Below are 26980 nucleotides of genomic sequence, written 5' to 3' on the forward strand. Positions count from 1 at the left end.
CTTTCAGGTTGGACACTACTTCCAACCTCTTTCAGGTTGGACACTACTTCCAACATTACAGCAGTAATGAACCATCCGAAAACATAATGGCTGATGCATCTATTTAGTATGATCTCTCATGGTTCTGTGGGTTGATTTGGTTCAGCCAGGTGGTTTTTACTTGGGGTCTCTTGTGCAGTTGTAGATAGGTGGCAGCTGGGTTGCTGTCATCTTAAGGCTTGACTGGGCCAGACAAAAAAAAAAAATGGCTCACTTGTATGTCTGGCAGTTGATGCTGAGTGACACTTGGGAACTTGGCTCTGGTTCTGGGCCTGACTGTGCATGGTTTATTCATGCGGCTTGGGCTTCTCACAGCCTAGAGGCTGGTTTCTCAGAATGTCCATCCCCAGAGCAAGCCTTCTGCAAGATCCAAGCAGAAGCGGAAAGGCTGCTTTTGACCTAATCCTGAAAGTCTCAGAACATCTCTTTTGCCACATTCCATTGGCCAAGCAAGTCATTAAGATCATTCCAGATTCATGGGCAAGGGAATTAAACTCTACCTTCCAAAGGGAGACATTTCAAAGAATTTGTATTCATTTCTAGTTCATCACAGAGCCCAAGCTAAAGAAGTATAAAAACGTCTCCCCAGTGCCCCAGCAGAGATGGCAGAGAGTACAGTGATGCTGGGTTGGGGTATTGCAAGGTGGACGGGGATAAAATAATAGGGAAAAAAATGGAAGACAATAAGGCAATCTCCAAAAGACCCTTCATTTCTATCAGTTAGTTAATAAAAGCAGCTATCACTTATCAAGTGCTTTCTATGTGCTAAGTGCTGTCCACAACAAGCTAATGGGTTGGTAACTATTATTATTCCCATTTCAAGGAATAGAAACTGAGTCACAAGATGCTAAGTAACTAGACCAAAGTCACAGAGTTTACAAGCCATAGAGCTGGGTTTTGAGCAAAAGAATCTAGCTCCAGAGTCCATGCTTTGAGCCACCACACTACACTGTCTAACTTTATTGCCCAACTGGCAATTGCTGAGAGTTTGCTATGTCCCAGGCCCTGTTTTAAATCCTGTATATTTGCTATCTCATTTAGTTCCAAATGGAAAATAGGAGTATGGCTGGAACTCTGGCCTGGGTTATCGATTAGTATAATTCCCACTAACTGCACCTGATTGAGCCCTCCCATGCTATTCATTTCCCATTGCCTGTGCCTGGGATATGCTGACAGGGAGATGGGTGAGCAACCACATCACAGTGTGAGTTCTAGAGGCAGACAAGCCAAGTAAGCCCTGTCACTCAGGCCACACAGGCCAAGGTGAGGCCATAGTTCAGGCATTTGTCAAGGCAGCCATGCGGGCCAAGGGCTGGAATAATTCATGCCCTGACAGCTAGAGCTAAATTAGATCTAGATAGCGTGGCTGTGTCATTGTTTAAGGAATTATAATGTAACGAGCCACATGCATTTACATGCATTGCATTAAAAGGGTTATACGTGCTTATCCTACTAGGAAAAGGTTGAATCTCTATGAATGTCTCATGTACCACTTCCGTGGATCAGGCTAGTAAGTTTTGTTCATGAGGAAAGATGTTCATTTGCTCTTAGTTTTTAAAGATAGGGAGATCTGTTGTCAAAGAGATGAGCCTGTCCTCACTGTAGAGATTAGAATGCCTCTGGACATGTGAGCTGCCCCTACCCTGAATGCTGATTTCTCCATGCATGAACAACCCTTTGCTTACATAGGTCGCAGTGCAAGGACACAGTGATCAATGAGGGGGTCTGTGAGAAGTGCTACCACCAATCTCCAATGCAATCTCCACTGCAAGGTAGTGAGGAATTGATTCCAGAAGCCTCTAAAACTGTCCCTGTGGCAAGAATGGTGGTCTCTTAAGTGGAACAATGGCTGCAGTGCTGTAACCTGCAGAATCTGTTAAAAAAAGCACCTTGTTGCTACTTGGGTCAGAGACAAAGGTTGATCTTACCTTTGTCTCAGGTTCTCCTAAGTACAAGGATCAACATTTCAGGGAAGCTAAAAGGTTTAATTGAGCTTGACAAGTAAACCAAAACATACTTATGCTTGACTTCCTTCTTTAAATGATCCCTAGATAGGCTCAAGAGTGAGGCTGATGCTGGAGATCATGTATTTGTAGTGACAGTGAACTGATTGGGCATAGGAGTTTCTGCAGAGGTTTTTAGCAGCCTGAACAAATTCTGGGTTGAAGCAGTTGGTGGCAGAGGGACAAGGGGATTAAGAGTGTGGGTGGCAAGCAAGTAATTGAAATGGGGGGTTGTGGGGTCTAGGCTGGTTAGGGAAGAATTTGAAGCTTAGCAGTTCACAGGCTGAGAAAAAGGGAAGGACGAGACCCTAAAGGCTTCAATGTCATTGACACATGAAGCAGCAGTGGGGAGGGTAAGATATTGCAGCTGAGAATTGAGCATTTATGGCATGGAACACTTCTAGGAGATGCCAAGAAGTTCTAGGCATAGCTTTGGTTGAGATGGAGAAAGTTGCAGCATCAAAGAACAGGGAGCCTCTGGTTGGACAGGTCTTCTTCAGACACGGAAATTACCCAAGCTGCTGAGGAGTGTCGAGGAGGCTTTGGATGTCAGTGATGAGGCGGGAGGGAGATATGACCAGATGCCGTGGGCTTCTATTTTTCGCGTGAATTTGGAAGAGTTGATGAGAAAGAAGCTCAGGATACTGTGGGGTTGAGAAAGATCCAGAGTATAAATTCTCCAAGCTGTTTGCATTTTGTAAGATGGCCAAGAATGAGAGAGCTGCCTGGTAGCAGGAACTGCCTTCAAGTTTCCAGGTCAGGCTAATACATTTGCAGGAGGCCAGGAAGCCCTAGCTGCCTCTGAGGTTTGCACAAGGTCTGCCATAATTTGTAGGTATTGACAAAAAAAAATTCATTCCAAAACCAAACTGCGGTCCAGGAGTGGGGATGGGCAGGTACATGGTGGACACAACTGCATGGTGGACTCAACTGTTACCTGGGTGACACATAATCACACATGCAACTATAGCCTTAGGTGAGAAAAAAAGAGCCTTGCTGCTTAATTCTCTCTGTGGAATTATTTACCCCTCCTCATGGGTGTGCTTTATGTTTCTACAGAATTTTGGAATGAAGAAAGTCACTGCTGGCCCCTGAATCCAGAGGAAGCTCGCTCCCTGGCGCTAATATCCATAGGTAATATCCCTTTACTGATTCACCCTATCATGTTCGTTTCAGGAGCAGCAGCTTTGTCCAAAATTGTCATACCTGTGTTACAGATGCTTCCCAAGTGATAGGGGTCTTCCTTATCAGATGGCTTGACTGACTCTCAACCATTTTCCATTTTCCCTTCGTAACACTTGGAGTGGAGCAATCCTTTTAGATATTAGCCAAGGATCCCCATATGTCATTGCTTTTCCTGTCCACCGAGTTAGTGAGTTTTAGTGCTTCAGAGGAGGGATGGTACAGCAGAGAAGCAGGTAAATGTTTGCTATTTGGAGAGAAGGGTTTGGAAATAGCTGGACGACTGGACCCAGTGTGACTTCACTGTGGGGATGAGCAGATCTCAGCAAGGACCCTGCATGGATGATGGACGATGGCCAAGGCAAAAGAACAGGGTAGCTTGGGGCATGCCAGCATGGGCAGCAGGCAGTGATAAGGGACCAGTTCACCCTCTGGCATTTGGTTCCTCTGCCCCTCCCACACAGAGAACAAGTGGGGGTCCTGCCTGAGCAGCTGAGATTGTGTTTTTACCACTCAGAGCAAATGGGGCTTGGGATACCAATAAAAATCAGCTATAAAACCAGCCAGAAGGCTCAGTTTACTTCACCTCTAATTTGTGGCCTGAAATTCTTACTTCTGGAGGAGGCAATCTGTCAGGAATTCTAATCAGTTGTGTTTTTAGATTTAATTGTGTGTCTGCATGCTGTACTGATAGCAAACATTAGAAATGAAGCCACATTTGCTCAAGGCAATGCTGCGGCCCAAGAGAATTGGTGAGTGGAGGTGAGATGGCTTTCAGAAGTCACTGCTGATTTTAAAAATGACACTACCTGTGATAAGAACGGAGGAAAAGAAGTGGAGCTCAGCAGGAGAGGGAAGGAAAGATGAACAGGAGGGAGGTTTGCTTCAGAGTTCCCTTAAATGTGGCATTTCTGAAAGAAGCAGATTTATTACTAGAGAGGGCAGCAGGTCAGAAGTCACAGGAGATTATGACATCAAATTAAGCCAGTTTGCCTTGTAGTTCACCCTGGGTGTCAGTCCTTGGGAAGTACTGTGGTTTGGATGTTTGTCCCCTCCAAACCTCATGTTGCAATTTTATCCTTAGTGTTAGAGTTGGGGCCTAATGGGGGAGGCATTTGGGTCATGGAGGGAAGCAGAGCATATTTATAAGCAGATCTCTCATGAATAGATTAATACCCTCCCTTAGGTTGAATGAGTTCTCACTTTATTAGTTCCCACAAATACTGGTTATGAAATAGAACCTGGTGACCCCTCCCTCTCTTGCTTCCTCTCTTGCCATGTGATATCTGCACAGCCAGCTCCCCTTCACCTTCCACCATAAGTGGATGTAGCCTCAGCATACACAAATGTCCAGTTTTGAACTTTACAGCCATTAGAATTGTGAGCCAAAGAAACCTCTTTTCCTTATAACCTACCGAGCCTCAGGTACTCCTTTATAGCAACACTAGATGGACTAAGACAGAAAACCAAGTCTTCTCAGTGGGGAAGAGGAGTGGGGAACACACATAAAATTGTGGAAGTACCTTTCAAACTGGGTAATGGGGAGAGGCTGAAAGAGTTTGGAGGGCTCAGAAGAAGACAAGGGAAAGTTTGGAACTTCCTAGAGACTGGTTAAGTGGTTGTGACCAAAATGCTAATAGAAATATAGACAGTATACGGCTGAGCATGGTGGCTCATGCCTGTAATCACAGCACTTTGGGAGGCCAAGGTGGGTGGATCATTTGAGGTCAGGAGTTCATGACAAGCCTGGCCAATGTAGTGAAATCCTGCCTCTACTAAAAATACAAAAATTAGCTAAGCGTGGTGGCGGGTGCCTGTAATCCCAGCTACTAGGGAGGCTGAGGCAAGAGAATCACTTGAACCCGGGAGATGGAGCTTGCAGTGAGCCGAGATTGTGTCACTGCACTCCAGCTTGGGTGACAGAGCAAGACTCTGTCAAAAAAGGAAAAAAGAAAAGAAAGAAGGAAGGAAGGAAGGAAGGAAGGGAGGAGAGAGAGAGAGAGAGAGAGAGAGAGAAGAGAGAGAGAGAGAGAGAGAAAGAAAGAAAGAAAGAAGGAAAGAGAGAGAAAGAGAGAAAGAGAAAGAAAGAAAGAAAGAAAGAAAGAAAGAAAGAAAGAAAGAAAGAAAGAAAGAAAGAAAGAAAGAAGAAAGAAAGAAAGAAAGAAAGAAAACCATGCCGGAGAGGTCTCACATGGAAATGAAGAACTTATTGAGAACTAGAGCAAAGGTTACCCATGTTACTCTGTGGCAAAGAACTAGGCCACACTGTGTCATGCCCTTAGACTTTGTGGAAGGCTGAGCTTAAGAGTGATGACCTAGGGTACCTGGTGGAAAAAATTTCCAAACAGCCAAGCACACAAGGAGTGACATGATTACTTTTAACAGCTTATAGTGAATTACAACAGCAAATGAATGAGCTAAAGGCAGACTTTATAATTAAAAGGGAAGCACAGCATACAAATTTGGAAAGTTCACAGCCTGGCCATGTGGTAGAAAAGGAAAGCATTTTCAGGAGAGAAATTCAAGGGTATGGTGGGAAGTATAAGTTGCTAAAAAAATTTGCATGACTGAAAAAGAGCCAGGTGCTAATAGCCAAGACAATGAGGAAAAGGTCCTGAAGGCATTTCAGAAAACTTTGAGGCCTCCCCCTCTTATCACAGACCCAGAGGACTAAGAGGACAGGATGGTTTCAGGGGACAGGCCCGGGGTACTACTGCCCTGTGCCACCTTAGAATATTGCTCACTGCATCCAGGCCATTTCTGCTTCAGCCTTGGTTCAAACAGCCCAGGTACTGCTCGAGCCACTGCTCTGGAGGGCACAAGCCATAAGCCTTGGTGTCGTCCATCCAGATTTCAGAGGTGGAAGCCACCAAGGCTTATGCAGAATCTGTTATGCAGCTCTACCAGGCATTGCAAGGCTTATGCAGCTCTACTAGGCATTGCCTAGGTGGGAACTCTTAATGGTGACTCCACTACTGAGGCAGGTTCCTGCCTGGCCACCCAGACTGTACATCAGAGCTGCAGGAGTGGGGCCACCATCAGGACCTAAAAATAGTAGAGCCACTGGCCACTTCCCACCCCACCTGGGAAAAGCGTCTGGCTTAGACTTTGTTCCATGAGAGAAGTCATGTAGGCTGTGCCAAGCAAAGCCATCAGGGTGGGGCTGCCTGAAGCCTTGGGAGCCCACCCCTTGTACTGGTGTGCTAAGGATGCAGGGCATGGAGTCAAAGGTGATTACTTTGGAACTTAAGATTTAATGTGTGCCCTGTTGGGTTTTAGACTCGCGTTGGGCCTGTTACTCCTTTCTTTTGGCTGATTTTTCCCTTTTGGGATGAGAATATTTGCCCAATGCCTGTACAACCATTGTAACTGGAAGTGAATAACTTGTTTTTGACCTTACAGGATCATAGCTGGAAGGAACTTACCTTGAGTCTCAGATAAGACTTTGGACTCTTGAGTTGATGCTGAAATGATTTATGACTTTTGAGATTATTGGGATGGAATGATTGTATTTTGCATGTGAGGAGGACATGAGTTTTGGGGGTCCAGGGGCACAATGCTATAATTTGAATATTTATCCCTTCCATACCTCATGCTGAAATTTTATTCCTGGTTTTGGAGGTGGGGCCTAATGGGAAGTGTTTGTGTCATGGGAGCAGAGTCCACCTGAATAGATTAACGTCCTACCGTGGGGATAAGTGAGTTCTCACTAAATTAGTTCCTGCAAAAGCTGGTTGTAAAAGGAAGCCTGGTACCCCCCCTCGCTCTCTCTCTAGCATCTTTTTTCACCATATGATCTTTGTACAGCCAACTCCCCTTCACCTTCTGCCGTGAGTGGAAACAGCTTGAGGCCCTCACCAGATGCAGGTGTCCAGTCTTGAACTTTCCAGCCACCAGAATCATAAACCAAATAAACCTCTTTTCTTTATAAACCACCCAGCCTCAGGCGTTCCTTTATAGCAACACTAAATAGACTAACACAGAGAGGATCCACTTGTTAGGATTCTTTTAGGCACAGAGCTCTCAGGGTGGAGCTAGTGGTCATGGCCCTTGGCCTCAGAAGTGTGGCCCTCATTAGCAGTCTCTTGTGCCCCTGAGCGTGGATGGGAATAGTTTAGACATAAATGCTGTGTTCCTGATTGACTTGTTTCCATTGAGTCCATACCTATTAGGGATCTGCTGGTAATTATCTGGCTCTACTTCAGTCCCTGGGGGCCTGTATTCTGCAGCAGTAATGAGCCTGAGCAGCCTTTCTGGCATAATAAACAGCACCGGAATGCAGGGAAGGGCACTGGCTTCCTCTTTCAATAGGGCACATCGGCTTCAAGGACGATCAAGAGACACACGATCACAGGCAAACTTTAATTGCTTTTGTAAAACTGCAGATGAGTAGCAGGCATTGAGGTCTCCCTGAGTCTCACTTGAGAAGTGAGCTCTTTATTCATCTTGTGTGCTTGAAAAGGGGTGGGAGTAATGACAACAACAACAACTATCATTTAGTGAGTATTTATTATGTGCCAGGCTCTGTGTGAAGTGCTTTATAAGCATTGTTTTATTTAAAGCACACTGCCACCTTATGAGACAGGGCCTAGTACTTTCCCCATTGTACAGATGAAGAAAGTGAGGCTCAGAAGAAGTGATGTGACTTGTCCAGTTGGTAGAGGATGGATGTAAATGATGGGAAGCAAGGGAGGAGCCAGGGGTCCTGGACAGGAGGGCATGGGAAAGCTTTTCATGCTCTTTGTCTTCAAGCTTGATGAGAAGGAGATGAGGCTCTTCAAGGGAGATGAAGGCAGGGTGATATGTTCTCACATATAATCTTTGTCACAGTTCTCCTTTCTGGCTCTCATAAGGAAGGAAAAAAGATATCAATGAAATTTCCTAAAGTCTGCCTGACAATCTCTGTGTTCAGGTAAGTTACTATGGGACTTCAAAAGGTCACAACTTTCAAAACTAGCAAGAGGCCCTAATAACTGCATGTATAATGTCTCAGGAGGAAAGTGGCCTTTAAGATAAAATAGATAATACAATTTTTTAAAGAGGAAAGAAATAACCATAGGCACAAATGATTGGAAAGACATATGCAGCTGCCTGAGTGGCAGAATACTGGGTGAGTTTCCCCTTATTATTTTTTCTATAATGAACCTACTTTTAATTTAAAATAATATTTAAAACAGTTCTTTAAAAACCAACCACAAAACTGTCTCTTACAAACTCAGTTGTGGATATAAACTATTTCAAAGGAAGTAGAAATGAAATCAACATCTTCGATTTTATGGGATAAGCTAAAGCTAAATTCAGGAAAAATACTTGTCTTGAATATTTTAGTCATTAGATGAGCAAAAAGTGAAAATAAATGAAATGAGTTTGACCTCAAGCATTAGAAGGAGAAGGTGAACAAAATAAACCTAAGCAAAGCAGGAAGGAGAACTTTAAAGAATCATAAATTGAACCTGAAAACCTAAGACCAATAAAAATTGATAGCTACATCCCAGATCTGATTCTTTAAACAGACCAGTGAGATAGACAAATCTCTGGCAAACAAGAAAATAGTCAAAATTCAGAATTGAAAAGGAGTTAGAACTATGGACTTAGAGGCTATTTTAAAAGAATTAACAAAGGATATAGTACAAGATAATGCAAATGAATTTTAAAATCTAGGTGAACTAGATTTTTTGAAGGAAAATACAAATGAATAAAATTGACTAAAGAAAGAAGTGTGAACTTTAAATAGAACAGTAGCCCTGAAAGAAATAGTAAAAGTTGTAAACAAACAACAAAACCCTACTTTATTTTATGCTCAGACAATTTATGGATGAGTTTTGTTAAACACGCAAAGAGCAGGTTATTTACAGACTCCTAGAATAGAGCAAAATATGTTATATATATTTTGAAATGTTTCTCAAATAGTTTTATGAAGCTAGCATAACTGACAACAAAATCTGATGAAAACATTGCAGAAAGGGCCCAGTACCGTGGCTCAAGCCTATAACCCCAACACTTTGGGAGGCCAAGGTGGGCAGATCACCTGAGGACAGGAGTTCAAGACCAGCCTGGCCAACACAGTAAAACACTGTCTTTACTAAAAATACAAAAATCAACTGAATGTGGTGATGTGTGCCTGTAGTCTCAGCTACTCGGGAGGCTGAGGCAGGAGAATAGCTGAACCCAGGAGGCAGAGGTTGCAGTGAGCCAAGATCACACCACTGCACTCCAGCCTGAGCAACAGAGTGAGACTCCGTCTTAAATAAATAAATAAGTAAATAAATATTTAAAAAGATAACAAAATCTAGTCAGAGATGACTGAGATGTGGGCTCTTGTCAGCATACTACAATTTGGTGCTGCTTCAAACCTAATTTAAATATTAAACATTTGAATTATAAAAGTTGTATGTGGTTGTTGAAACAAGTTAAAAAATGGATGCAACTGAAGCATCTAAAGTAAAATTAATAATACTTTCTACCCCTCTCCAGACTAATATTCCTAATAGAGACTGTTAAAACTATTGTATGGTAACTGTCTATATTTTCCTTTGCTTATATAAACATATAGAAATGTATGACTACTTACATAGGTTTCCCCTTCCCTTTAAAAAGTAGAATGTACAAAAGATATTCTTCAGCTTTCTTTAATCAGTTATCAGTTTATCATGGATAATCTTCCAATTAATACACAATACTCTATATGATTAAAATTGATGCTCATTAAACATTTATGTAGTACTTATGAAGCAGAGTGTCTGGGTGTTGGTAAATAAGAGTGGGAAAGGAGTAGACTTCAGCCTCTCCAATGATGCCCCAACAATTCAACTCTGACCCAGAACTTGCATGAATGTCCCACTGAGTAAACTCACATTCCTATAGTTATTTGTACCATCCTTCTTAGACAGTGGTTCAATGACCATCTATTTGTTCCTTAGGAGTTTTGGTGAATACAATGTTTAGTAATATTTGAGTACTTTAGTGATACTTCAAAGTACTTAGATACTTCAAATGACTGTTTAGGTGTCTCATTCTGTGATCTAGCACTAACTAAGTCTATAGTGGATCATGGGATTAGGAAATGAGCACTTATACACTGTATGTGGAAATTTTTTTACAATCTTATATAAAGATAGGAGCAATAGACACTAAGGTACACGAGAGAGAGAAGAGTGGGGAGGAGAGCAACCATTGAAAAACTACCTATTGGGTATAATGCTCACTACCTGGGTAACAGATTCATTCATACTTCAAACCACAGCATTGTGCAATATACCTTTATAATAAACCTGCACATGTACTCGCTGATTCTAAAATAAAAGATGAAAGAGAAAAAATGGAAACAGTCAATAAGAATGGGTATTTATGTAAAGTCAAATAAGTCTTCAAAAGCAAAAAAAAAAAAAAAAAGAAGAAATTAGGTACAATCTTTATATAGGGCAACTTGTGCATCCAGATTGGCATACCATTTGAGTAGGTAGTTTAACATAAATAAGTAAATAAATTTATAATACAGACAAACCTTTCCGGAGAAAGATGATTATCACTAATTTATTTATAATACAAAAAAATTGAAAACAATCTAAATGCTCATCAACAGGAAATAATTATGGTACATTCATGCAATTGAATTCTGTGCAGTTGTTAAAACTAATGTTACAGAAGAATATTGCTGTAGGAAAATATAATGTGTGGTTGTATGAAAGGTGTTATTATGAAATATTAAGTGTTCTACACACACGGAGAGATAGTTTAAAATATTAAAATATTGAAAGAATATTTACAAAGTTCCCCTTTTATACACGATGTTTTGCTAAAAGTGTCTTTGAAAGTGGGCTCTCTGAAAGTTCAGCACTAGGCTTACATGTGACAAAGTATTCCTATTCTTACAGTGCTAAAAACAATGAAAATCCTGACTTATGGTTGCTGCAGATCTTCTATGGAGGGGAGACTCTTTGGCAGTGCTCCGCCTGGGCCTCCCTGTGGGAGGATGTGGACAGTACAGGGCATGCCCCTCTTCTGTCCATTCAGTGGTATTCACTGGGTACTTGCTCTGTGCCAGTGCCTCTGCTGAGCACAGGGACATGCTGGGGAACAAAACCAGACTCGTTTTTTTTTTATTTACTTTTTTTTTTTTTTTAAGACAGAGTCTCGCTCCATCGCCCAGGCTGGAGTGCAGTGGCAGTGATCTCGGCTCACCGCAACCTCCGCCTCCAAGGTTCAAGCGATTCTCCTGCCTCAGCCCCCCGAGTAGTGGGATTACAGGTGCGTGCCACCCCGCCCAGTTGGTTTTTGTATTTTTAGTAGGGACGGGGTTCCACCATGTTAGCCAGGATGGTTTTGATCTCCTGACCTTGTGATCCTCCCGCCTTGGCCTCCCAAAGTGCTGGGATTACAGGCATGAGCCACCGCGCCTGGCCTCAGACTCATTTATTATTCTCACATAGCTCACAATCGAGTACAGTAGGACCCATCTTAATGAAATAGTCACATGAATGAATGTGCCCTCAAAGAAAAGAATACGTCAGCCATTCCCCTTGGAAGTGATGATGGGAAAATGGACCTGAGCCTCTCTCCTTACCCAGGTCTTGCTGACTGTCTTCCCTCTCTCCCCAGGAGCCACGGCAGATGGTTAGGTAGCCCCCAACCTTAGGTCCTCTATGTTGTCGAGTGCCAGGGAAGGGGCAGAGGAAACGACTTTCCCTCCTGGGCTTAGTGGCAGGGGATGAGAAGGGCTTTGCTGATGGCCTCTGCCACTGCCCAACCAGAGGACAATCAGAGCAAGGCTTTCTACATAAGAGGGCTCTTGGGGTCACTCTGTGGGAGAAACAAAGAAGATGGGAAGAGGAAAAACTGGGCTACAAGACAGAAGAGCCCTGGGAGGACCTGGAATCATTGGGTCTGTTTTCCAGCCCTTCTTGAAAAATCACAGGACTCTGCCACCGGTGGTCCCACATCCCTACTTTATAACAGTTCTCAGGAGCTTCCCTGGCCCTTTAGTTTACCTACAACTCACTTTGTGTTATCTTCCCCGGCCCTGCACACGGCCACCAAGTACAGCATCACAGAACGTGCACTGCATAACTTCAGAGGAAGCCATTCCCGTAGACTACAATACGAATGGTACCCTCTGGAACTGTGCAATGTAGTGACCCTGACTTGTTTTTTCTTTTTTGAGATGGAGTCTCGCTCTGTGGCCCAGGCTGGAGTGCAGTGGCGCAATCTCAGCTCACTGCAAGCTCCGCCTCCTGGGTTCACACCATTCTCCTGCCTCAGCTTCCCGAGTAGCTGGGACTACAGGGGCCCGCCACCACGTCCGGCTAATTTTTTATACTTTTAGTAGAGACGGGGTTTCACCATGTTAGCCAGGATGGTCTCGATCTCCTGACCTCGTGATCCGCCCACCTCGGCCTCCCAAAGTGCTGGGATTACAGGCTTGAGCCACCGCGCCCGGCCCCCTGCCTTGTTTTTAACTTGCATTTTGGATCTCTGAATTAGGGCGTCGGACATATAATATGTAATTGGCACAAAAGCCGTCTTTAAGAAGGACAAGCATCACCAGCACCTGCATGTATTAGCAGTGTTTATTTCTGGCTGGTGGCATTATGATTGAGTTTTAGTCTCGTCTTTGTGATTTTTCACATTTTCCGATTTTTCTGCAATGAACATTTTTTCCTTCTTTAATCAGAGAACAGGGAGGAAATGACAATAAATGTTACATTAAGGCAAAAGTAAACGAGGTGCTCTGATATTCTGGCAGGCAGGAGAGCAGAGGCCAACAGTTACTTCTAAGTGAGAGGCTGGAGGCAGGCAGTGAGAGGATTTCTAATGAGGCCAAGAGTCCAGGGAATGAACCAGAAGGGGGCTGAGATTACCATCTGAATCTAACCGCCTTCTTTAGAAATTACTAAGTGTGCAGTGTCCTGGGAACGCAGAGAGACAGAGAAACCAGCACAAGCACAGGGTACATTGCCCCAGGAATGAGGATTGAGATTTGCTTTCCTCTCTCACTCTCCATGAAAGGAAGTAAACATGGGCTCTGAGCTTGGGAGAAGCTTGATTAATTGCCAAGCTAAGGCTAGTGAACAAAAGTTCAATTAGAATTGTGCTTGCTAATGAAATCCAAGTGCTGGAGCAGGAAGCTGGCAGAAGTGGCCCTGTTTGCTGTAAGCACAAACCGGGAAGCTGGAAAGGGTGGGCTTGGGGGCACTGGGAGAATGGAGGGATGCTTCCCTGGGTTGGAAGTGTTGTGGGCAAGAAGCATTTCACCGCAGCCTTGTCAGAAACAAATTGTGCTCAAGTGCATGAGCTATAAACCTTTTTGTACTTCAATTTCCTCATCTGTAAAATGAGGATAATAATACCTTCCTCAGAGAGTTATTGTAAGAATTAAACAGTGTGACTTATATACAGTTACTTTCCCTTTCCTTCTTCTCAAGCTAATTCAATACGTCGAGTACTTACAGACCACTTGCAGAAAGCAGGCCACTGTGCAGGGAGGAGTAGACAGGCAGACCAGTTGCAGAGCCATGCTCCTTGTGTATATGATCTCTTCACATCATTATGATCCCATGACATAAATTTTTTATAATAACTTTATTATTATTACTATTTTTTCCCAAAACAGAGTCTGACTGTGTTGCCTAGGTTGGAGTGCAGTGGCATGATCTCGGCTCACTGCAACTTCTGCCTCCCAGGTTCAAGCAATTCTCCCTGCCTCAGCCTCCTGAGTAGCTGGGATTACAGACACCTGCCACCATGCCTGGCTAATTTTTGTATTTTTTTTAGCAGAGATGGGGTTTCGCCATGTTGGTCAGGCTAGTCTTGAACCCCCGACTTCAGGTGAACTGCCTGCCTCAGCCTCCCAAAATGCTGGGATTATAGGCATGGGCCACCGTGCCCGGTCAATAACTTTACTTTTAACTTTTTATTTTGAAATAATTTTAGACTTACAAAAAAGTCTCAAAAATAGTGTGGAGAGTTCCCCGTATACTCTTGACCCAACTTCCCCTGACGTTAACATCTTACATAGTCATAGCACAATTTTCCAAACCAAGAAATTAATATTAAGAAATTATGAAACAGCTAAGTCACTTACTTAAGAGAATTGTACCCATTGTAATAGCGCTTACTAAAATTTCACCGATTCCCCTAATGTTTGTTTCCTGTTCCAAGATCCAGTCCAGGATCCCACATTGCATTTGTTTTATTTTATTTTATTTTTTAAATTTTTCATATGGAGTCTTACTCTGTCGCCCAGGCTAGAGTGCAGTGGTGCGATCTCAGCTCACTGCAACCTCCCCTCGCGGGTTCAAGCGATTCTCCTGCGTCAGCCTCCCGAGTAGTTGGGATTACAGGCGTGCACCACCATGCCCGGCTAATTTTTTGTATTTTTAGTAGAGACAGGGTTTCACCATATTGAGCAGGCTGGTCTCCAACTCCTGACCTCAAGTGATCCACCCACCTCAGCCTCCCAAAGTACTGGGATTATAGGCATGAGCCACTGAGCCTGGCCCACACTGCATTTAATTGTTATGTCTCCTTGGTTTCCTCCAGGCTGTGCCATTTCTTGTCTTTCACGACTTGGTACTTTTGACGAGCACTGGTCAGTTATTTCATAGGATGTCTTTCAATCTGGGTTTGTCTCATGATTAAATTGTGGTTATGCATTTTAGACAAGGATACCACCGATACGAGGTTGTGTTCCTCTCAGTGCACCCTACCAGGGGGTCATGAAGTTCATATGTCTTACAGTAACTTTGTTTTTTTATTTTTACATATGAGTTACAGAGATTAAGTAACTCACCTGAGGCCCATAGTTTTGAACATGACAGAATCATGAACCACATCGAAATGGTCTTGGGAGCAGGAAGGATTAATAGATGTTAGAAACGCAGGCTTGAAATGCAGGTAAGAGATCATGACTACACTGTGATTTAAATTGTCATTTGCATGTAGATACGAACTAAATTAAGGAGATTCCCCCTTCCCGGGGGGAATATCTGGAGCTCCCAGGTGGCTGATTCAGTAACATAAGCAGTATCAGTGGACCAGGTGGGCCCAGGGAGAGATGCAAGCACCTGCTTCCTCGACCGGGCCAGCTTTACTCAGCTGAGCTAGCTGTGTCCACAAAGGAATGTGGTCCAGTGTGGCTAGATCCTCCAATTAATTGCAGAAGAGCATTCAGTGTGGTTTTTAAATATTGGAAACAAATTACAAACAATATGAGCAAACCTGTATGGGCTAAACAAAACACATCTTTTTTGCTGGATATGGCTTACATATCACCTCTGGGCAAGGACAGCAGAAAGCTGAGAAGGCAGCTTCGGGGTAAAGGAGGAGGAAGAGAGGCCAGCCTCCAAGACCCAGAAGTCTTGATGCAAAGATGGACATAGCAAGACAGGGTAGCATCACAAAGGCCAGTGAGGGAGGGTAGGAGAAGGCAGGTGTGTCCGCACTCAGGATTCTGGCAGAAAGGGGGAGAACAATATTGCAGAGACTGCCAGGAGACCACTCCTTCCTGTTTAGCTATGAAACTTGCTTTGGTCAATTAAATGTAAGCAGAAATGACTTGTGTCGCTTCTAAGCAGAACCATTTAAAGCTAGTAAACAGAACTTCTTAGTAACATTCTTTTTTTTTTTTTTTTTTGAGATGGAGTCTCGCTTTGTCGCCCAGTCTGGAGTGCGATGGCTTGATCTCAGTCCACTGCAGCCTCTGCTTCCCAGGTTCAAGTGATTCTCCTGCTTCAGCCTCCCTAGTAGCTGGGACTATAGGCATGCACCACCATGCCTGGCTAATTTTTTTGTATTTTTGGTAGAGATGTGGTTTCACTATGTTGGCCAGGCTGGTCTCGAACTCCTGACCTCGTGATCCTCCTGCCTTAGCCTCCCAAAGTGCTGGGATTATAGGTGTGAGGCACCAAGCCGGGCCTCTCTTAGTAATATTCTAGGTAGAGAATATGCTGTCCGCCTGAGTCCCGGAATTAAGATAACATGGAGCAGATATCAACCTGTGCTGGAAACGTGAAATGAACAAGAAATAACCCACTGTGTCAAGCCACTAAGATTTGAGATTGTGGCCGGGCACGGTGGCTCAAGCCTGTAATCCCAGCACTTTGGGAGGCCGAGACGGGCGGATCACGAGGTCAGGAGATCGAGACCATCCTGGCTAACACGGTGAAACCCCGTCTCTACTAAAAAATACAAAAAAAAAAAACAAAAAAAAAACTAGCCGGGCGAGGTGGCGGGCGCCTGTAGTCCCAGCTGCTGGGGAGGCTGAGGCAGGAGAATGGCGTGAACCCAGGAGGCGGAGCTTGCAGTGAGCTGAGATCCGGCCACTGCATTCCAGCCTGGGCGACAGAACGAGGCTCCGTCTCAAAAAAAAAAAAAAAAAAAAAAAAAATGATTTGAGATTGTTCCTGCCGTAGGACTGAACCCATTCTGATTGACACTAGCTCATTTATCTACAGCCAGTCACTTAGTTTCCTGGTCATATAAATTAAAGGATATTTTCTTCACTTTGCCTAAAGGAATTTCAAACAATTTTTTATTTCTATGAAACATTTTCCCAAATTTGTACCACTTTATCTTTGTGGTGCCTTTTCTCTCTTCTGTCTGCTGAATAACCTTTCTTGAACGTGTATATTTCTTCCAATAAATATTTTCAGGCCTGCAGCATTTTGTGCAGGATTTACTAAATTCATCCCTTTTGATTATTTTGGTCTCCTTGATTTTTTTTTGTTTTGTACTATGCGTGTCTGAGTACACTTCATGGGCTAAACCAAATTAGTATGTAGTCAATGTTCTCACCCTGTTTAAGAAGGCACTGGCATTTTGACAGCAAGGATGAAGACATGTGGCAGATGGATATGGAATTGTATTGAATTCCACTCTATTTTTCAAGATATTTAATTCATAAAGTAATTTCGGGATCATGAGACACGATACATATAACATTACAACCAAATGTATTTATGACTAAATTATAAAACTTTGCAGGAAAGGCCTCTAGACAAGCTGGCAAAAAGTCATTAAAGTATTTGAACATTCATTCAGTCACTAAATATTTACTGAGTGCCTCAAATATACTAGGGATACATCAAGGAATGACAGGTGGCTACTCTCATAGGAGGCTCGTTAGGGCAGTGGAGCAGAGTGGCTAGAGGCAGGTTTTGGAGCCAGAAGTATGACTAAGCAATTGACTTCATTGTCCCTCACATGGGCCTCAGTTTCCCCATCTGTAAAATGAGGATGATCAGAATTCACATGGTTGTATTAGAAATGAATGAGCTCGATGTATACAAAGTGACACAGAACTGGCAGATAGGGAATGCTTAAGGAGTGGTAGCCTCGTTGATGTTACACAAACTTCCCTAAAATGAGGAAGCAGGGCCATGAACAGAGGTTGCTTTTGTGGGGAAAAGTGTGACAGTAGAGAAAGGGAGAGAGAAAAGGAAAGACAGTGGCCAGGATGAAGAAAAGAGTTGTTTGTTTAGTACTGGAAACTTAAGTATGCCCATTGTCAGGGGGAGGATGAAAAAATATTGAAGACTCAAGAGAGATGGGACAATAGGTGGAAGTCAGTCTTGCAACACAGGGTGGAGAAGTTAGACTCAAAGGAAAAGAGGAGATGCTTCTCCTGGAGTGGAGATGAGGTCTGGAAGGAGAGCAGGAAGATGCTCAAGAATCTGGTTGCAGAGAGGAAGAAGTTAGGGGATCTCTGCTGCAGGGGCCCCTTGGTCTCTATTAAGAGAAGGGGGCTTATGAGGCAGCTGGAGATGGTTGGGGCTCTAACTACGTGTTTCTCAACTTACTGGCTGTCAAGCAGTGAGCGGTCCAAGTCTGAACTCAGTTACGATTTCCAAACTGAGAAGCATGCATTTGTTGGTACAGGCTTCCTAGGAACCTAAAGCCAAGCAGTCACTCTGTTCCCAGAGTTCTCCAGTGAGAAGGAGAAGCTGGTCTGGTCTCCTATCACCACACGTTTAATGATTTGCCATTTGCCATTTGCTCAAAAAAGGCCAAATGAGCTAACCTGCTTGCAAGACCCATTATGAGCTGCTCCCCTCGCCCGCCACCTCTTACCACTCTTCCTCTCTGCAGAGGGGGCTCAGGTTTTCCTGTGTAGAAGGCAGGGTGTTTTGAGGTTATAGTGAGCTATGATTTCACCATTGCCTCAAAGCAATACTTGCATTATGCTTTGCATAAATCTGAGACAACCTCGATTTGCCATCTCAAAGAATGGAGGCAGTGAGATACAGAAAACATGGAAGCCACCGGTTAGCATCTCTTACTTTGTGTGTCAGTCATGTGGAGCTTGGCTTGGTTCCTCTTGTAACTGATGACTGACAGTCTGTGCTGTGCTTGTGCTCACCCTGGGGTCTTCATGCATGCTGTTCCCTCTGCCTGAGCATATTTCTCTTTCCTTCCTTCCTTCCTTCCTTCCTTCCTCCCTCCCTCCCCCCTCCATCCCTCCCTTCTCCCTTCCCCTTCCTTCCTCCCTCCCTCCCTCCCCCCTCCGTCCCTCCCTTCCTCCCTTCCCCTTCCTTCCTTCCTTCATCCCTCCCTCCCCCTCTGTCCCTCCCTCCCTCCCTTCCCCTTCCTTCCTTCTTCCTTCCTTCCTTGCTTTCCTTCCCTCCCTCCCTCCCTTCCCCTTCCTTCCTTCCTTCCTTCCCTCCCTCCCTCCCTTCCTTCCCATTCCTTCCTTCCTTCCTCCCTCCCTCCCCCCTCCGTCCCTCCCTCTCTTCCCCTTGCTTCCTTCCATCCTTCCTTCTTCCTTCCCTCCCTCCCTCCCCCTCCCTCCCTTCCTCTCTCCCCCTTCTTCCTTCCCTCCCTCCCCTTCCTTCTTTCTTCCCTTCCTTCCTTCTTTCCTTCCTTCCTTCCCTCCCTCCTCCCCGCTCCGTCCCTCCCATCCCCTTCCTTCCTTCCCTCTCCATCCCTCCCTCCTTCCCCTTCCTTCCTTCCTTCTTTCCTTCCTTCCTTCCCTCCCTCCCTCTTCCTTCCTTCCTTCTTTCCTTCCTTTCTTCCTTCTTTCCTTCCTTCCTTCCTTCCCTCCCTCCCTCCCCACTCCGTCCCTCCCTCCCTCCCTCCCCTTCCTTCCTTCCTTCCTTCCTCCCTCCCCCTCCCTCCCTCCCCCTTCCTTCCTTCTTCCTTCCCTCCTTCCTTCCATCTTTCCTCCCTCCCTTCCCCTTCCTTCCTTCCTTCCTTCCTTCCTTCCATACTTCCTTCCTTCCTTCCTTTTTTGTCTTTCGACAGAGTCTTGCTCTGTCACTTAGGCTGGAGTGCAGTGGTACAATCATAGCTCACTGTAGCCTCCAACTCCTGGGCTCAAGTGATCCTCCCACCTCAGCCTCCTGAATAGCTGGAACCACAGGTGTGAGCCACTATGCCTGGCTAATTTTTTTAAAAAATTCTTTTGTAGAGATAGGGTCTTACTGTGTCACCCAGTCTGGTCTGGAACTCCTGACATCAAGTCATCCTTCTGCCTTGGCCTCTGAAAGTGCTGGGATTACAGGCGTAAGCCACTGTGCCTGGCCCTGGTACACATTTTCAGACCATGCTTTGTCTGGATAACTTCTACTCATCCTTCAGATCTTAACTGTAAAGGCTCCTCCTCCAGGCAGCCCTCCTCCCTTCTCTCCCTTTTCACTGTCAGTTGATCCTGTATTACGATAGTTTAAGTGCCTGTCTCCTGTGCTAGAATATAGACATCTTTTGTACTCCAGCATCCTGCCCAGTTCCGTGCTCCTGGCCCAGAGCAGACATTAATAAATGTCTGTGGAATGACACGTCAAATGAATGAATGAATGAACGAATGAACAAACGAATGAACGAACTCCGTGAGGCTCCAAAGAAACAGTGAGCAACTCAACCTGTAGGTGGCGCAGTTGAACAGGCGACCAGAATGGGAAGGGCTTATGGCCAAGGATCTGTCACCTTTGTTGCTGTTAAACCACGTGGCGCATGATCCCTGTGCAGTTGGCTTTTGAGGCTGAAATCGTGACTTTATCTTTATCAAACTGTGGGTGCTGTGGAGTCGCCCGGTGATTACATTAAAACCATTGGTTTTTGAGTTGGACTACTCGAGTCTAAATCCAGGTTTTTGCTCCTTCCAGCTGAGAAACCTCCGGAAAGTCATTTAACTTCCGAGAGCCTCAGTTTTACCCTCTGAGAAAAATGGGCAAGGCAGTAACAGTACCTGCTCCCTCACAGAGCTGCTATTAATACAAAGATTGAAAGGGGAGTGAGTCGCTCAGGCATGCCCAGCCCAAAGCAGGGCTGCAGGCAGCTTAGGGATGACGAGTGTGGGATTAGGGCAGGTCTCTGTGGCGTCTTCCTCCCCTCCCTGCGCCATGGGGCGCGCGTGCAGGCTGCGCTCTGCCCACCAGTCCTGGCACAGCCTCTCCTGAATGCGCGGAGCGGGATGCAGCCGAGATTTCTGGGGTTTCGAGCCTACTGGGGAGTCGCAAGGCGGCTCCAGGGCTTGCGGACCCATGGCTGCTCCTCTGATTGTGAAAGCAGCGCTGCGGCTCACAAAGTGGCCCTTTCAGTGGTTTTTGCAGCGGCAGAAAAGCGCCTGCGGGCGGCCGAGTTCCTCCACGGTGACCTCCGAGCTGGTGGTAAATTGCATCTCTCGGCAGAGGTAGCTGCGGGAAGCGCCGGGATCAATCCTCACCGGGAAAGGACAGGGCTGGAGCGCTGGACCGGCACGACCCTGAGTGCAGTGCGGTCGGGGTGGAGGGTCCACTGGGGCTTGGCCATGCCAAAAGGCGTGCTCTGGAAGCCAGGCCACGGCAAGTCCTCCCAGTCCCGCGAAATGCTGGGGAAGGAGAGACTCCACCTGGAGCCCCCAGATCCTAGGAACTCCTGGGGTGGGTGGGAGTGTTTGGAGGATGGGCTCAGAAGAGTGGAACTTGGATTCTGGAGCTCAAGGGGGCTGCGACTCCAGCCAGAAGCAGCCCTTATTATCCCCTTTCTGCTGAACGTCCAGACAGGGGTTGGTGTCACATTAGGGGGCGCTGTCATAATAACATGAGAGCTGCCAGCATCAGCGCTGCACTCAACACACTTAGGGGTGATTCAAGCTTTGCCTCTTACTGTGACTTGAGGAACATTATTTCTTTGGGCCTCAGTTTCCTCATCTGCAAAATGGAATTATGAAGTAACTTCCTGGAGTTGTTGCTGTTACAGGATTGGCACACACAGTGCACTGCCGATCCTAAGCCATGCAGAGGACTGATGGATCCACACAATCTTTCCCGCTAAGCCTAGATAGCGTCAGTGTGGTGCTCCACACTCTGATCAGTTACTGCACAGCGTGAAACCTTCAGGGCATCGCAGGCCTTGGGACTTGCCAAATCATGGGCATCAAACTTCATTACAATTACACGTTTCTAGCCTCATTCAAGAATGAAGAATCTGCAATTGCACATCACTGCGGTTCAGCTTTCATTGCACTAGAGAAGTGTGTGTTGGCCAATGTATAAATGTGCATATCTTCTCAACATTATTTAGAGGATGACAGTGTGTCTGGGGATACTTCATCAGCAGAATCTAATAAACTCAACATCATTAGATAGTTACATAAAACAAATGAAAACGTTGATGTATCGTTTACCTGTTAGGACGTATTATGTAATACCTCATTGGGTTGGGGAAATTAGATGAGATAATGTATGTAAATCACTTAGCACAGAGCCCGGCCCATGACATTTGCTCAATAAAAGTTAGCTAGAGTAACATTAAGACATAGTGAAGTTGAAATATTGATATGGTTTGACTGTGTCTCCACCCAAATCTCATCTTGAATTGTAGCACCCATAATTCCCACGTGTTGTGGGAGGGACCTAGTGGGAGATAATTGAGTCGTGGGGGTGGTTTTCCCCATACTGTTCTCATGGTAGTGAATAAGTCTCATGAGAGCTGATGGTCTTATAAGGGAAAACCTTTTTTGCTTGGCTGTCATTGTCTCTTGCCTGCTGCCATGTAAGACATGCCCTTCACCTTCTGCCATGATTGTGAGGCCTCCCCCGCCATGTGGAGCTGTGAGTCCATTAAACCTCTTTTTCTTTATAAATTACCCAGTCTCAGGTATGTCTCTATCAGCAGCAAGAAAACAAACTAATACAGATACAGTGGAGTTCACAGAGCTGTGACCGTGCATCATTGTTTTGTTAGGATTAGGTTCTGCTGCATAAACAGAATCTACTCTGCTTGGTGCCACACCCTGACTTCATTCCTTCCCTTCCCAGTCCTACTTTCTACTCCCCTGCAGGCTTTTCCTAAGAGCGTACCTAGTAAATTACCTTCAGATGAATCATTATTTTGAGGCTCCTAGGGAACCCAATCTAAGAACCACCATCACTCATGGACATTAAGACCTATCAGATTCCAAGCCAGTTCAACCAATCACAACTCAGCACCTCATCCTTGCTGGTCACATTCACATTAGCGATAGCAGTTAATATTTGTACCAGACACTGTACTAAGTGCTTGATATATATTAATTCATTTAATCCCCACAGTAACTCTATGAAGTAGGTAGTCTTTTTTTTTTTTTTTGAGATGGAGTCTCGCTCTGTCGCCCAGGCTGGAGTGCAGTGGCCGGATCTCAGCTCACTGCAAGCTCCGCCTCCCGGGTTTACGCCGTTCTCTCGCCTCAGCCTCCCGAGTAGCTGGGACTACAGGCGCCCGCCATCTCGCCCGGCTAATTTTTTGTATATTTTAGTAGAGACGGGGTTTCACCGTGTTAGCCAGGATGGTCTCGATCTCCTGACCTCGTGATCCGCCCGTCTCGGCCTCCCAAAGTGCTGGGATTACAGGCTTGAGCCACCGCGCCTGGCCTGAAGTAGGTAGTCTTATTATCCACATTTCCAGATGAAGAACTGAGAACCAGAGAAGTCAAGTAACTTGCTCAAGGTCACACAGGTAATAAGTGGCGTGGCCTGAATTCAAACCTAGACAATTTGGGTTTTTGAGTTTGGGTCTTAACAGCACTCTCTGTAGCTAGTCATTGCAATGCACCCAGTAGAACTCAGTAACTAAATGGTAAGAATTGTTAATGTGAGCAACAGAGACCAATTGGGAAGTGAATTACCCATGGCTAATATAATAATTTGGTTGTAAAAGCAACCAAAGTGTCTATAAGAAAGAAATTTTGAATAAAGCCCTGGGCAAAAATAAAATAAAATTGAGCGATTTTGAAAAAAATACAACAGGTTTGTGTATCATGTTTACCTGGGGCTTTGCTGGGGTTACCTCTGACCTCTAGACATCCTGCACATATTAACACCACACACACACACACACACACACACACACACGTGGAGATGTTGTCTTTACAAAGCTAAAGAAGCCCATGCTATTCTCATGAGGCCTCTGTTGTCTGAATTTCTGCTCACAGAAGCTGGGGCCATCTTATCTGGGTGATAGCCAAGAAAGATGGTGTTGGGGGTTACTTGAAGCTTGAGCTAGGATGAGGGAGGTAGGCACAGAGATGTGGACTGTAATGTCCTAGATGGCTTCTCCCATCACATGTGTGGTGGTTGGGTTGAGATGGCTGAAACAGCTGGGTGCCAGCCAGCACCTCTCTTCCTCTCATTCACTTTCTTTTCACGTGGCCTTTCTTGTGACTGGCTTCAGCTTCCTCACAATATGGCAATTTCAGAGTAATCTGACTTCTCATATGGGGAAAACATTCCCTCAAGAGTGCAAGCAGAGGCTGTCTGACCTCTCTCAAAGGCCTAAAAGGGGCACAGCATCTCTTCTGCCAAAGTTCATTGATCAAATCAATCATAGAGGCCAACCCAGATTCCAGGGAAGGGAAAAGGATCTCCCCTCTCAACAGAAAGAATGGCCATTTTTACCCTGCCACAGACTGTAGTTTAAGCAAGATAGACATAAAGTTTTATTGTTATTAGGGTGTTGGGATTGTTTGTTACAGAAGCTGACTTATGCTGAATAATGCACCTTGTCATCACTGCATGTATAGGGGCTTATTCTCATCTTCCATCAAAAAGGGTCATCTAGTAAATGAAGCAAAACTGAAGGAATGGAAGACACCATCCAGGGAATATTCAATCTCTGTTCCTTCTCAAGACCTCAATTTCTGATCTTCTTCCGACTCCTTTTGCATTGAAGAAAAATAAGTTCAAGTAGTAGATGTATGAACTCTCATATTTGGTTCAAAGAACAGTTTTCATCAGGGAAATTGAGCTAGTAGTCAAAGTGATTAAAGCCATTTGGAGGTAATGAGCACCTCACTACTGGGAGGCATTTGCGCAGAGGCTGGTGTCATTGGGATGTTGGAGTTGAAATTCAACCACTATCCCTTCCACTACTGAGGCTGCTTTTCCTCAAACCCAATGAGATCCCAGTTTGGTGGAAGTCTTTTCCAGCCCATGAGATCACCTGGGTGGAAATCTGAGCTCTTGATTGTCATGAGCAGGCAACCAGGGAGTGTAAATATACATCTTTCTAGAAAGTTCCAAGGCCAGGTAATAAGAAACTAGTCCTTGGCATTTGATAGAAAATAAAGGATTTCAGAAGTTTTTTCAAGCAAAGACTGGAGGCTGATAATAATAAAGATGTGTGAGTGTGAAATAGATGAGACCTTGACTTCTGCTTTGCCTGGGTATGGGGAGGGGTCTTTTGTAATCTACTGTGGATTTCTCTAGAATAGTGACAATGTCTTAAATATGCTTGGTTCCTTTCTTTCCCTCCACCTCAACATCCTGTGCTTCATCTCTAACTCCAAAATACATACTGAATGTGTCCCTTTCTCTCCACCTCTGCTGCCCACACCCTGATCCAAGCCACTATCATTTCCTGCCTGCACCACTGCCCCAGCCTCCCAAATGGCCTTGGTCACATGCTCATCTCTCCCCCTACAATCCATTTTGCACACCTGAGTCTGAGAGATCTTTCTGAAACAAATCATGTTACTCTTCTGATTAAAACTCTCTCATGGTTTCTCATGGCACTAAGAAGAGAGTCAGAGTTCCTGCAATGACTAGAGGCTCTACAGATTCCAGCCCTTTCATGTCTCATTGACCTCATCTCCTACCCTCTTGTCCTCAGGACTTGCTGCTCAGCCATACGGGCTTCCTTTCAGTTATTCATTCATTCACCCAGCGCGATCCCACTTGCTACTCTCTCTGCCTGAAACGTTATTCCCTTCCCATCTTCTTGTCATCCTGATCTCTGCTTAATGTCACCTCATTAGAGAGACTTTCCATGATCGGCCTATGTAAAACACAGCCCCTCATCCTTCTGTATCCCCCCACCCTTCTTTCTTTTCTTTATGTCATCAATTTATTTGCCTATTTATTTATCCAACATCCTCTACTCTAAAAGGTTATGCCCAGAAGACACTTTGGCTATCTTGTTTTCTGCGATATCCCTCTAGCCTAGAACAGCACTTGTCATAATCAATTGAATAAATGAAAAAGTATCAAATAAATTAAAAAATGAATGACCACTTGGCACGCCCCCAGGTTCCAGCAGAGATCTGGACATGCAGTAAGCAACCACTAACTTTCTTCCATTTGGTGACTAAATGGAAAACAAAGTAGGCAATGGCTTCATGTCGTCACTGTGTTGTGGTTGTGTTTCAGTATATGCAACATGGTGATTTTGTTCTTCAGAGGGGTTCCTCGCATCCCAGAGAAAATGACTTGAGACACAAACTGCAGGACAAGGTCAGTCTACCAGGATCCTGCCCAACTCTATCTGAGCTCCCAAAAACTCATTCATCTGCCTTCTCCCTGACCCACCTTACACACTCCAAGTTGACCCAGCAAGGAGCTGGTGGGTGAGTGAATATCTTCAAGGCTTTTTTAAAACAGACCATCAACACTCAGAATGTATAGCCTTAAGTGTGTTCCTAGAAAGACAGACTGTCTGGGAAGATAGAATATATAATCAGAATTTCTTAAGTGGTACTGCTTGGATACTGTTGTGAGACATTAATTTGTATTTTCTCTCTTTTCCTTCCTTCCATACAGGCAGGTGGCTGGCTTGGTGGTTGATTGCTTTAAGGGAGGAATGTGTCAGGACTAAAGGCAGAAGTATCCCCCGAGATTTCTGTCTTTGTTGCTGAAAACTTAAACATGTGAGGATAGGTTTGTGGGAGGAGGTGGAATGGCTTAGATGACTCAGAAAGGAGAGAGAGAGAGAGACTTCCCTGAGATTAAGAAAAAGAGATGTCCTCTGGGTTGGGGTAAGAGAGAGAATCCAGTGGGTTCCCAGAGAAATAGGCAGGCAGAAAGCCCCCAGGGAAAAATGGTACATGATGTGTCCGTGGACATAAGACCACAGGGACCTGGATCTCCAGGCTTGCCAGAGATCCTTGGGTCCCATGTCTGGAGTGAAAGCAGCATACAGAACTTGGAGCTGAAGGTACCACACAGATGAATGGAACTCTCAGGAGTAATTGACACCATAGATCTCACACTCCATTCCTTGGCACTGGATAAGATCCTGGATCTTTGGCAGTACAGATGCATTGAGCTGAGGGCCACTCTAAGAGGCAGAGGCTGAAGTTCCTGCTAGTGCTACAAGGTTCAGAATGGGAAATTTGGCTGTTTTGTTTGTTTGTTTGTTTTTTAATAAGGAGATGTGACTATTCTTGCACCCTACACTTTTGAGACAGAGATTCCCATCCACTCTGTGTTTATTATTGGAGGGATGAGAACTAAATGAGAGAGGAAGCAATAGATGGGGCACAATGACAGAGTTTCTGGTTGACTAAGGGGGTGGCCAGGCCTCTCATACTT

This window comes from Trachypithecus francoisi, unplaced genomic scaffold (assembly GCF_009764315.1).
Source record: "Trachypithecus francoisi isolate TF-2019V2 unplaced genomic scaffold, Tfra_2.0 Lachesis_group10, whole genome shotgun sequence".
In the NCBI taxonomy this organism is placed as follows: domain Eukaryota; kingdom Metazoa; phylum Chordata; class Mammalia; order Primates; family Cercopithecidae; genus Trachypithecus; species Trachypithecus francoisi.